Raw genomic sequence first — 12,558 nt, 5'->3', positions numbered from 1 at the left:
GTTCCCAGACCGAATGAAGCATTCCCCATCTAATGTAATATTCACCATAAAAAAATGTTGAATTTCTACAAACGTTTAACATGGTTATTTGATGACATGTAACTCTTTGCACTGTTCCCTTCGTCTATTCATGGTAATAGTTTTGCTTCTATCACTCAAGCTTTCACTATATAAAGTGTTTTCTTAATTCATCAGAAATTATTTTCACTCTCATTTCATTATTATTTCTTTGCTATGTGCTTTGGAGGTGGTTTTTCTGATTTCATATTTAAGGTTTGTCCATATGCTTATGTTTCTAACCTTCTATCCTAGCAGACAACCAGAAGAAAAAGATGAGGCACTAATGAAATCACTAATGAAATCAGTACTTAAGAGAGGTGAAATGCAGCCATTACAATTTTATGCATTTGAAACTGGACCAGTTGCAGAGATTTTGTCATAAAGCTGGATTGCCAGAAACATAAAGAAGGAAAGATTTTTTGTTATTCTCAAAATGGTCTTAATATTTCTGTTTAGGAACTGACATTTTTTATTTTTTCACTTGCTGCACGTGGTGCATGGCAAAGAATGCTACCAAATGTTCTTTAACTTTTTTTTACACAAAATACTATTTAACCTTTTTTCAATGTTATTTCAAATATTATTTATATGGTTATGCATTTATTGTTTTATTTAAATAAATAAATAATTGAAATAAAAATTAATGTAAATTTATATAAAAATAATATACATAAACAAATAATTGAAAATGATGCATGCCAACTCATTGCATGCAAGGCAGGTGTCGATGCCATTATCCCGTCAGGTATATGCAAAATGTCAAGTTTGTATTTTCATCTTTGCCATATCTCTGAGTGCTTAAACAATGTAAGCCCTTTGTCCATTTCCACGATTATGTAAACGTTGATTATCCTTCAATGTATCCGCACAATGTCAAGTTTGTATTTGCGTCTTTGCCATATTTCTGAGTGATTAAACAATGTAAGCTCTCTGCACCAGAAGGTAACATTAAATGTCAAATTTATGATTTCTCTTTTTATTTAATTTGATCCTCGATTCATGAGCCAGTTCGATATTTCTGACATTAAACACTGGCATTAAATGCTTGGCAGGGATCCCCGGATGAGAAATTCACGCAACTGCACGACGAGCGCAATCCTGAATTCGTTTCTGAAGTGGTCTCACTTTTCTTTGAAGACGCCAAGAATCTTTAGCCGATTTATCCAAAACGTTGTATGTTTTAATTCCCGATTAATTTTCCTGTTTTCTGTTAGACCTCTATGGAGTTTTGGGTATGGAGATTTCATTTGTATTTATTTCTAATGATTTTTTTCATATTTGTTTTGTTAAATAAATAGATATATGAGAATTGTTTGTATGTGTTACAGAGCTCAACAACCGATTGTGTACAAGAAAGTAGATGCCCATCTCAACCAGTTCAAGGGTAGCAATTCCAGGTGATTTCCATAACATGGTGGTTGTGTTGGCACTGCTAATTTTTATGTTGATATATGAGTTCCAGGTTAATCTCACATGAATTAGAAGTGAATGAGGCAGAGAATTATTTTTTCACATTGCTACTTTGTTATATTGATTAATTGTAACATCACATCATATGAGATACTTGGGTGTTGTTACTCAGATTTTCTTTGGACTTCGTAGTTTCAGACTTTTAGTTATTTGGGTGTCTAAGAAATTTTCAAGTTCGTTTTGTTGAATGATGAGGAACAGAGCGATCAGACTCTACACACTTTTCATTATTTTACCATTTTTATTTAGTTCAGGGCTAAAACATAACTCCATTTTTCTGAGAAATGGGTGTTTCCATAGTGGCCTGGGATGCCATCTTCTACCATCATGGTCTCTGTTTCTTATAGTTTTCATCTGTTTTGGGGACATTTTAACTAATTATTTGTTACACAGATCACAAAATCCAGCAAATCTAGCAACATGGCAACTATTGGAATCCAATAGCTTGTTCAATGTGATTGACTGCCTTCATGTATACAACAAATGCAAAAGTGATATGAATATGTTTCTTCAGATTATGGTCTTACTGTAATAGAACTATTTAACTTGCAATTTCCACTCATTTACCAAGAAAATGTACTTTCAACATTTTAAATTCCATTGCTACTTTCAACAATTCACATGATAAACAATTTACATGACAATATTACTGTAATACAACAATTCACATGAACGAGATTCATAACCAACATTTTATATCATGTGAAATTAATTAATACTGTATTACAACAATTTACATGAATGAGATTTATAACCAACTTTGTATATCATGTGAAATTAATTAATATTTTTAGAGGGTTGTATATCATGTGAAATTAATTAATATTTTTACAAATACATCATTAATTAATATTATATTACAACAATTTACATCAATGAGATTCATAACCAGCGTTGTATATCATGTGAAATTAATTAAGATTTTTACAAGGTTGTATATCATGTGAAATTAATTAATATTTTTACAAATGCATCTTTTACAATTTACATGAATGAAATTCATAACCAGCATTATATATCATGTGAAATTAATTAATAGAACAATATACAATCCATTTGTGATATCCTTGTTACGATATATATATTTATCGCCAGTTACGATATATATAATCTTGTTATTAAAAAAGTTGTGTTTAATAACTCTTTCATGTCTAAATCATTAACGGTGAGAATTACCACTATAGTATTTTGGTTTACCGAATAGATATATGCTAGATGTAAACATCATAATTCGATGTACATCAATATTTGTTACCTCTTAATAAGAACTCTACCATATGTATAAAATGTTCATGACATATATACACCACATGGGTGTCAGTTTGATAGCTCATCAAACATCGCAGATACAATGGTTGACATTTCCTAAACCTTTTAAATGGTCTAACTCCTTTGTGTTGTGATCAATGTGGTATTTTAATTTGATAAAATTGAATATTGTTATATGCAAAAGGTAAGAATTGATTCTTCGAGATATCTCTCGGGTGTTCCATGATACATGTGGCCATCACCAAACAACTCCACGTTAATGTACGTTGACCCACCCAATCGACGATTAGCATCAGTTCTTGTTTGATCAACGATGTAAAAACGTCCTAGGGTTTGATGTACCGCAATGACTACCTTACCGCTCTTTCGCACATTCATTTTGTTGAGGGGTTTTTTTGCCGAAGAAGCCACTCTGCGGCTAGGTTTACACAGTTGATTTTTTTTTCCCTCGACGTTTTCTATAGATGTTACACTATATTGACCTTTCATCTGTCAAACGAGCCATGTTTTCACTCTTATCGACGAAGGTAAATAAGTTCATAGTCTCATTTCATAATAGTTGTATTGTTTCTCTGTCAAGCATTAATTTGTTTAGATTATATTCACAGTTCTGTTTTGTATAAATATATTTTCATAATGTTATTTTCGCCACTTGCAAATCTTTTTGAGGTTTTCCGAAAGGAGTTAAGGGACTTGGAGGAATACCATCCATGTCTCACTTCTCTAGATTTTTTAATGTGATACATTGTGTAATCATTCGACTTTCTCTGGGAAAGATCATAAAGGGTTTCGTAAATCCATTCGGCTTGGATTTTCCAGGTAACAATGTAACCTATGTTCTTTCTAATAGCATGAAAACTCTATAAAAAAATATTTTTCTGAATGTTAATCCCTAGCAGCGAAACCGCCAATTCGAAATTTGTCTAAAGTATTTTACTTTACAGAGTTTTATTTTTAATCATGGTTTTTGAATAATTCTATATGGCTATGGGGAAAAGAGGCGGGAGAGCAGCACTGCGGGGAAGACAAACTAGGGTTTGCGACAGGGTTCAAAGCTCGTCACCATGGAGGGACGAGGAGGGAGGAGTTTCACTCCCTCCCACAGTCATGCAGTTTCGAGCCGCTTCAAGAAACCATTAGAGGCAGAAACTAGGAGTATCAACAGAGAAAAACAGAAAAATATCAGATCACAGGAACACGCAGAGAATACGGAGGAAGTCAGAGGAGAGAAAAGTACAGGAGGAGGCAGGCAGAGAACTGAGCACAAGAATATGACAAGGCTCTGTAAACCTAAGTCTACCATTACACCCTGGATTGTTTTAAGTGACCCAGCGCTACAGGTGCACAGGGATCACATGACAACTTATGTCGTAATATGCAAATTTATGGGGATATGGCCAATGGAGAAGGCTTTGCATGCTTGGATAAAGAACAAATGGAAACATAAGAGGGGAATAAATCTTCATCTTGGGTCCAAGGGTTTCTTCACAGTGGTGTTCACAAACCTGGAAGACAAAGACAGAGTGTTCGAAGGAGGACCATATTTTTATTCTGCGGCAAGCCTATACATGTGACCATGGGTGATGAATTTTGTCCCGGAGCGCGAGACATTCACATTGGTACTGGTATGGATAAGACTCTACTCCCTACCTTTATATTATTGGCTACCAGAATCCTTAAAGGCCATAGGCAATAAACTAGGTCATTTTTAAAAAATATCAGAAGCGACTCTGCGAGGAAAATATACCTCCTTTACACGCATATGCGTAAAAATGGACCTATCTGGAGCACTTCCAGATGAAGTCATTCTAGAAGTATATGATGAAGAATGGGTGCAGGCGGTGGACTATGAACATGTCCCATTCAGATGTCGCAAATGTCATCAACACGGGCACCTCTTCAGAGGCTACCCATTAAACAAAATGGAGAGTAATATCAAAACCAACACAGGCAAAGATACCAAAGGCTTCACCAAGGTGGGAGGCAAAGGGAAAGGAGGGAAAAAGGACCAGAAGAAAATCTACGAGGAGAAGCAACCAGGTTGTAACATATTCAAGATATTCGAAGAAGAAGATGGGAATAATGGGATGAACCAGGTATTGGAGGATAGTCCAGCAGAGAAGGAAAAGATGATAAAATGGAGGATGTTCCTGTAAAAAGCAAACTAAAGCAGGATCAGCCAAGCACTATCGAACTCGACAGAGACCATGATATGACCTCAAGCGAGGTTGGAATGGAGGACCACGACCTGCAGGAAATTCTTGAAAGGGAGAATCTTGATGTAGAAAAGTTCCTGGAGCAAGGAACCACTAAAAGGGTTGAGTCTCTACCTCAAGAGGAGTTTGACAGAGTACAATAGCTCTTCCTTTGTAGATATCAAGCAAAGGGTTCTGGAATCAAAAGAAACCATGATAGCCAGGAAAACAGAGGAGTAAAAACGATGGAGGCTACATCAGGACACACTCCCAAGAACCCGGGAAGGAAAAGAGGAAGAAAAAGACAGAATGAGCTACTGATAGAGTGTGGGAAACTCGTGATCAACTCAGGTAAGATGAAAGATCTCACTAGTTACTCATTTACAAATATTTCTTGATGAAGCTTACAACCTGGAATATTAGGGGTCTAGGAAGTAAAAGGAAATAGAGAAATCTTAGCAATAGAATAAAAGAAGAAAAACCAGATATGGTGTTTATCTAGGAAACAAAATGTTCAATAGATAAAATAAGAGAGGTACATAGCAAATGGCTCATCAAGTATGAATATCTAGAAGTTAAAGCAGACAACATAGCAGGAGGGATTCTCACACTTTGGAACCCCCAACAACTTGGAATCCTAGATGCTGAAGCATCCAGGAATTACCTATCGATGGCGATACAACCTTTAGGTGATAAGGAAGTCTATTTGATCACAAATGTCTATGATTCTCAAAAACTTGAAGACAAACTTAGGCTTCTTATCTCACTAGAGGAGTTAAGAGAAAGATACCCTGTTATGCACTGGATCCTGGGAGGAGATTTTAATATGATTAGATCTCTTACAGAAAAGAAAAGGTGGGACCAGAATACTAGGCAGAGACTCCATAGCCTTTCAAAATTTTCTAAACGACATGAGGCTAGTAGATATGGAGACCAGAAATGGTACCTTCACCTGGAATAATAAGCGGGGAGGGGCTTCTCAAGTTGCCTCTAAACTAGACAGATTCATAATCTCTGAGGACCTCATTCTCACAGGCCTTGACTTGTCTACGTTAATCCTCCCTTTTGGAGGCTCGGATCACTGGCCTATCCAACTTGAAGCTTCTGCTATAGGCACTCCAAGAAACAGACCATTCAGGTTTGAAAACATTTGGCTCACCCACCCTGACTTCATCAACAATATAAGTAAATGGTGGGCAGAAGATATGCCCGTTCAGGGAACTAACATGTTCCTTCTACACCAGAGACTAAAACACTTCAAACTTAGGCTCAAATATTGGAACAGGAATGAGTTTGGAAATATCTTCAAAGCCAAAAAAGAAGTTGAAAAGAAACTTCAAGGAATTAACCAAGTACTCAGCTCAGATGGCTTTACCGAGGAAAGGAAAGTACAAGCTGACTCTCTGCAACAGGAATGGGATGAAAAATGCAAGCAAGAGGAGATCTTCTAGAGACAGAAATCGGGAGTGGAATGGATAAAAGAATGAGAAAGAAATACAAAGTTTTTTCACAAGTCAACCATGGACCACAGGTCTCATAACAGGATTTCAATTCTCATAGATACTCATGGAAAACAGCTCAGCTCCCACAAAGAAATAGAATTTGCTCTAGTACAACATTTTCAAAGCATAGTTGAGGAACCTCCCATAGACAGATCTCAATTTATCAAGAACTTCACAAAGCACATTCCCAAGCTTGTAACTAGAGAAGACAATCACAATCTTAATAGGCCAGTGACTGAAGAGGAGGTCAGCGAAGTTATCAAAGAGATACAAAATGGGAAAGCTCCAGGCCCGGATGGGTTCAATGTAGACTTCTTCAAAGCATGCTGGGAAATAGTCAAACAAGATATCCTTGATGTGGTGGAGAACTCGAGGAAAAACAAAACTATTTTAAGGGCGCTTAATGCCTCTTTCATAGCTTTGATTCCAAAGCAGGAAAGAGCCATGACATCGGATAGATTCAGGCCCATAGCTTTATGCAATGTGGTGTACAAAATTATATCCAAAGTAATTGCAAACAGGCTCAAGCCCCTTCTTCCAACTCTTGTGTCTGAGGAGAAAACTGGATATGTGGAAGGAAGACAGATTCTAAATAATATCATTCAAGCTCACGAGGTGGTACACTCTCTCAAGAGCAATAAGCAAGCAGGTATGATCATGCAACTTGACCTAGCGAAAGCGTATGATAAGCTAAGTTGGGCATACATCAAGGAAGTACTAAAAGCTTATGGCTTTGACCATAACTCGATAAGATGGGTAATGGCCCTTGTCACCATAGCTAATTTTTCAATCCTGCTTAATGGCTCACCTTCCAGTATCTTTAGGCCTTCGAGAGGCCTAAGACAAGGAGATCCTCTCGCGCCCTTCCTCTTTATCCTCATGATCAAAGATTTAGGAAATACGATCAAATCAGCCAAAGAAGAAGGAAAAATCCAGGGTCTCAAACTCACTCAGAATGGAGATGCCTTGACTCATCAACAATTTGTGGATGACACTATGCTGCAGGGTACACCCACGGTCAAGGAAGCTAAAGCTTTCAAGCAAATCCTAAACGACTTTGCTATGGATGCTGGTACAGAGGTAAGCCTTACCAAATCTAAGATTTTCTTTTTTAATACTGACATTTCTATTCAGAGGAACCTCACCAGAATTCTCGGCTTTCAAAGAGAACAGCTACCCTCCAAATATCTGGGAATACCTCTAACAGACAAACCTCTGAGCAAGGCAGTTTGGGAGCCAATCACTAATAAACTCCAGGACAAAGTCTGGAATTGGACAAGCAGGTCTTTGAATTTAGCAGGACGGCTAGTGCTAACAAAATTTGTCCTTCAAATTGTTCCCATCTTCATGCTCTCAGTCATTCCTGCTCCTAAAGGAGTTGTGCAACACATTAGAAATATACATAGGGACTTTCTATGGGGTAAAGGGGAAGAGAAAAAGAAATGGACTTTGGTAGCATGGGATAATATCTGTAAACCCAAGACACATGGAGGTTTGGGGCTTCATGACCCTGAAACCCTAAGTAAATTTTTGGGGGCTAAACTTTGGTGGAGATGGCTAAAGGAATCGGTAACCCCTTGGGCAAAGATTTGGAAACAGAAGTATGCAAATAATTGGCAAGAAAGGGACCTCATTCAAATGTCTGGGCTCATCAAAGGCTCCCACATTTGGAACAAAGCATGGGAGAATAGAGCTATTATTTAGAAACACAATTTCTGGGAGATCAAAGATGGAAACCTAGCTTGGTTCTGGGAGGACAACTGGCAACAAGAACCTAACCTGGTAAGAGAGAAACTTGCCAATCTCAAGAATGACACTGACAATAAAGGTTTACTCAAGGTAAATGACTTCTGGGATCAGTCTAGAAACAATGGCAAATGGAGAATATGGAAGGACCAGGAATATAGTGAAGGAACCCCTTTGAAGGCCCAGGCAGAAGCTCTTGCAGTGATCTTGGAACTGAGAAATATTTTGACATCAACATTGTCAGACCAACTGAGATGGGGAATAAACAACGAAGGCAACTACAACCGCAAAGAAGCCAAGAGAATGGCCCTAGGGCTTAACTTTACAAACCCTAATAAGGTATGGAGGGATCTATGGCAGAGCCCACACTTGATGAAAATCAAATTGTTCATGTGGTTGGTGCAACATAATAAAATTGTAACGTGGGAAAACCTTAGAAAAAGAGGTGTAGCAGGTCCATATAGATGCCAGTTATGTGAATTACAAGAAGAGACCATGGAACACCTACTCAACCTATGCCCTTTCACCTCCACCTTGTGGAATTGGGTGGCTTCAATCTTCAAACAAATGGATAGGGACAATTTCAATATCACTAGTACTTTGAAGAATTGGAGAAGAAACTTCTCTGAAAATGAAACAGTCAATAAAACTCGGGCTCTGGTTCCAGGCTTTCTAATCTGGAATGTCTGGAAAGAACGCAATAATAGGATTTTCAAGAACAACATTGGCTCATCCCAGAGCATCATAGCTCAGATCATTAGACAGTTCCAAGAGACTTTAGGCACCCTGCTAAAGAAACCCCCCGAGAACCCACCTCAAAACCAGGATGCTCAAATATTATTGCATTTGGGTCTACAGGCACCTTTCCCACAAGGCATAAGCAAAATGGTAAGTCATATAACAACAGGTAAGGATTTCTGGCAACCTCCCCCTTATGTCTTTTTGAAATTCAATATAGATGGTGACTCTAAAGGAAACTCTAGGGTGGCTGGTTATGGCGGAGTCCTAAGAGATGAGCAGGGTTACATAAAAGTCATCTTTCATAGTCATTTGGGGAAGGCCACTAACAATATGGTGGAACTCATGGCCCTAGAGCAATGCCTAGAAATCTTGATGGAATTAAATCTGTAGAACACCATCATTGAAGCTGACTCTGAATTGATAATTAATTCGTTCAAGAAAATATTCAATGGCACAACACCAGAGAGAGTGTTGAAACACTGGCGGTTATTGCAGTTCTATCATCACATACAATCCCACCTAAGAGCCCTGAGAACCCTCAATTTTGTTCATGTGCACAGAATAGCCAACCGTTTGGCGGATAGGTTGGCAAATGAAGGAGTACTTTGTTCAAAAAGAAATAGAAGATATGATTGGATGCTTACTCGCTTAGGGAAATTGCGCGAAGACTGTCACAGACAGGCTACCAAAGACAGGGAGTAGAAGACTAGTGGAAATTGAAGAAAATGGAACAATCACAAGTTAGTAGCATGTGGGAAATTACGGGCAAGAAGGCAGGAAGGATGTAGATACCTGACTAAAGTTTTCCTTGAAATCCATCTTCCTATGGATTTCGGGCGGGAAATGGCTCGTTGGTCAATTCTTTGGGTCCGTTTGTAAAGGTAAATAGTGGGAAAGTAACCGAGATCGCCTTAATCCTATGGATTTCGGGCGGTAAACTGCACATTCGATATTTCTCCATTCGGACCCGAAAAATTAAAGTGCGGTGGTTTATTCAATCTTCGGGTCCGTCAGGGAGGGTAAAGATTGGGCTAGTCGACGAATCCTCTCTAGATATCCTTCTTCCTAGAGATTTCGGGTGGTTTAGTTGCTCGACTGTTATTCCTTCATTCGGACCCGAAATCGTTTAGAGAGGTGGCATAGGTTTCCTTTCGGGTCCGCATGATTAGGTAAAAAGTGTGCTAGTTGCCGAGATCGCCTTCATCCTATGGATTTTGGGCGCTTAGTTGCACGTTTGTTAATTCCCAATCCGGACCCGAAAAACTTTAGGGTGGAGGTTTGTTTATTCTTCGGATCCGACAGGACTGTTATTTAGCGGGCTAGTTGGCGAGACCGCTTTTGATCCCCGTCATCTCCTGGATTTCAGGTGGAATAGATGCTCGACATTTATTTCTGCTATCGAACCCAAAATAGGTCAAAAAGGTGGCCTATACTTCCTTTCAGGTCTGTTTATCGAGTTAAAGTACGGGCCACGTGTAAACCCGAAAACAATTTCTAAATGTTGGATCTTTGATGGTTGTTTATCTTGGTCTTCGGGTTATTTGAATAATCGAAGGTTTAGGTTGGTATTTGGTGTAGTTATGTGGGCCTTCGGATGCTCACATGGTGTAGTTTTGTGGGCCATCGATGCGGTGGGCCCTATCATCATTGGCAGTTTTGTGGGCCTTCGGATGGTCTAATGGTGCAGTTTTGTGGGCTCGGGGGTTATGATGCACAGTGGGTCTTTTGATCCACGATAGTTTGGACAGCAGGTATCCAGTTCTTTGGTTGTCTAGATTGTTGCCTTGAGGGTGAATTGTTCATTGGTTGTTTTGTATGGGATTTTCACAGTTTTTTAGATAGGTTCGGTTTTGGCCAGTCCAGCTGCCTATGGTTTTTTCACAGAGTTGGTGTTGCTCCTTTGTATTATGTACATTATGTATTTTTATAGATGAATAGAAGGTCCGACTCTTACTTGATCAAAAAAAATTTCTATATGGCTATGTATTCCACCTCTCTAAGAAGATGGTTTATCATTACCGCAACTCATTTCCTTTTTCTGGTTTAAATATTGTTTCTAATTCGAGGTTGTTACTTAAAATTTCAGAGTTATTGTTATTTATCATACTCCAGAGGTCTGCTCCATGTGCTAGTCCTTGTAGAATCTTTGTTTGAACATTGTTAGGGTTTCTATAACATTTAACTATGAGTAGGAGTAATTACTTATTTGTTTTGTGTCTTTTCATTTATACCTTGGTTATAGGGTTTCTTCATTTGTAAAAACAAACTCTACTTTTCTGAACTTTAGGTTATAGTATACCATGGAGTAAACGATATTTTATGGGTCTTCTATATGAATGAAGTTCTCCACTCTCATGGAGAGGGTTTTGTTTTTCTTCAACGTTTGGTTGAATATTTATACAATTTATTCCTGTAAGATTTCATATTCAACTTCTTGTCTTACTTCTGCGTCTTTTGATGTAGGTAAGGAGACTCTCAGACTTTATCTTCGATAAACACAAGTAAATTATTTCACTTTCAATATTTATTTATTTTTATTAATTTTGGTTTACTTCTACTTCCACTTTTTGCATAACAAATAGTAGGTACTAACTAAATTCCATATTTTCTTTTACACAAGTACTACTAATTTTGTTTGCGAGAGTAAACTTGTTTGGAAGGCTCTAGATTGTAGTCACTTTTCAACTCTCACCTAGATTTTATATTTATGTTCCAGGTCGTATGTCTGGCTTTTATTTCTTCAGCTCGTGATGCTTGGAATCTCATTACTGGCATAATGCCTATGTTGCACTAAAATTTTCATTTGTCTTTAATTTCCTAAGAGGCTTTTTCCAAAATCCTCCTGTACAAAGTTTTTTGAACTATATACATGAAATTATGACTCAATTTTTATAATATAATTATTTTTAAATTCATTGGTTTTTCATATAATTTTTTGAGGAATCTTTATCTAAAATTCTTTATGTTCTCGACATAGTTTTAATTCACAGTTTTCGCATAGAAATAATGATTGATGTAAGTTCATTTCTTGGTCTTGGTCTTTCAACCTTTTGTAAATGTAAAGAAATTGTTCTGTATGTGTAAAACTACTCACCAATATTAGACAATCCTATTCCCCGTAATGATATTTTATTTCCTTCATAATTTTGAACGGTATAATTTGTTATTTGTATTTATTTATATATTGCTTATGTATTTGTTCATACATGCAAATACAATTAACTACAAGTATATATTTCTTACCGAAAGCAATAACATTTTGTTACTCTACTTCTTTCATTTACGTAACTAACACACACTCACGCACATGCTCATATCATTCTTATAATTTGTAACGAGAACAACTTTCTCGCATGACAAAAAGTTTTTATTTTTAAACATATATTATTTAACACTAGACAATCTTGTACTGCTACGCTTTTAGTTTAACATGGAATCTAAAATTCATATAGCTAGTATGCAATTACATTCCTTTTTTTTACAAGTTACAATAATAACATTCTAGGCATTTATTTTTCCTACTTTACCATCTATTTTAACAACTAAATTGTAGAAAAGGAAGCTTTTTTTTTTTT

The 12,558-nt window shown here is 37.2% G+C and overlaps 1 long non-coding RNA gene across 1 annotated transcript; it reads left to right on the top strand.

Moving 5' to 3' along the window:
- The first annotated feature begins 11,444 nt into the window (after positions 1 to 11,444).
- Positions 11,445 to 11,898, top strand: LOC149265137 (uncharacterized). The gene is made up of 2 exons (XR_016250778.1): positions 11,445 to 11,484; positions 11,700 to 11,898. It is a non-coding gene; the product is annotated as an uncharacterized LOC149265137 (long non-coding RNA).
- Positions 11,899 to 12,558: the final 660 nt, after the last annotated feature.

The sequence above is a fragment of the Pinus tabuliformis genome, chromosome 6 (assembly GCF_031772625.1).
Source record: "Pinus tabuliformis cultivar Carrire ecotype Pingquan chromosome 6, CPIR1, whole genome shotgun sequence".
NCBI lineage: Eukaryota > Viridiplantae > Streptophyta > Pinopsida > Pinales > Pinaceae > Pinus > Pinus tabuliformis.
The sequence above is the reverse complement of the archived record's forward strand: the minus strand, read 5'-3'. Positions and strand labels throughout refer to the sequence as shown.